The following is a 1,091-nucleotide window of genomic DNA, read 5'->3' as shown; positions in this document are numbered from 1 at the left end:
GCCCTTCTGTGAAGAGTGATGGTTCTCCTGAGATTAGAGCCCCCCAAGGGCACCAGGTTGGGCACCGTAAGAAAGATAGTGTGCAAGGAGCTGCTAGGGCCTTACTTCTCCCAGTTATGAGATGGATGAACATGAGTCCAAGAGCAGGCCTCTGTAACCGTAAAATGCTGCGGCCTGGGGAATGGTCTGCCTGTTTGACCTCATCTCATCCTCTTCTCACATGAGGGAGGGAGCAGAGGGAGACTCACTGCTGTTAATTACCACTTCCCAGACAGGAAACCAGACTTGTGGCACCTAAGCCACCTCCCAGGGCCACTCAGCTAAGAAGTGGAAAAGCCAGGTTGGAATCCAGGTCTTCTGGTCTCTGCTTGTGTTCACACTGCAGGCAGTGAGGGGCCAGTGAGGGACTCAGACATGCCCGGGTGCCAGCTGGGTGCTGGGCCCTGTGCTCTGGACTCTCACTTCAGCTCAACTTCTTCCTCAGGGATGGAGCCCAGGGTGACTTCAAGGGGTACACAGAGAGAAATTTTGCACTTCTGTATTTTTTTCTTATGTGAGCTAGAAAAATGAAGAGCTAGTGTTTCCATTTATGGCAAGGGACATTGGTATTCCATTTACTTCAATTGCATAAACTTTCCTTTGAACGTAAGTTGACTCAATTTCTGTCAGCAGTAGACTAAAGAAATAAACTGGTATCCCAGGACAGAACAGCAGAGGGTCATGTGCAGCCACCCACACACAGTGATGTGGGTGACTTGCACATACATAACCTTTAGTGAAAGGAGTCAGACACTAGAGGTGTACCATTGTTGTCCTACACATGGTGCTAGGGGGCTGGGGCAGGGGCCAGGGAGGGGCACCAAGGGGCTTCAGGGGAGCTAGGAATGTGTCCTGTCTTTGCCTGGGTAATGGCATTATGGCTGTATTCAGTGTGTGAAAATTCATTGACCTGGTCACTGAGAATTTGTACACTTTTCTACATTTATGGTACATTTAATAAGAAACAAATTAGGCTCGGCGCCTGTGGCTCAAGCGGCTAAGGCACCAGCCACATACACCTAAGGTGGTGGGTTCGAATCCCCAGCCCGGCC

At 50.3% G+C, this 1,091-nt stretch overlaps 1 protein-coding gene across 1 annotated transcript in view; it reads right to left on the bottom strand.

Moving 5' to 3' along the window:
• Positions 1–1,091, bottom strand: part of TTC16 (tetratricopeptide repeat domain 16) — a 15,129-nt gene that overhangs the window by 2,068 nt on the left and 11,970 nt on the right. The window lies entirely within an intron of this gene.

Source organism: Otolemur garnettii, unplaced genomic scaffold (genome assembly GCF_000181295.1).
Source record: "Otolemur garnettii isolate 467f Iridium unplaced genomic scaffold, OtoGar3 scaffold00014, whole genome shotgun sequence".
NCBI classification, from domain to species: domain Eukaryota; kingdom Metazoa; phylum Chordata; class Mammalia; order Primates; family Galagidae; genus Otolemur; species Otolemur garnettii.
Note: the sequence above shows the minus strand (reverse complement) of the source record. Positions and strands in the feature narration are given on the sequence as shown.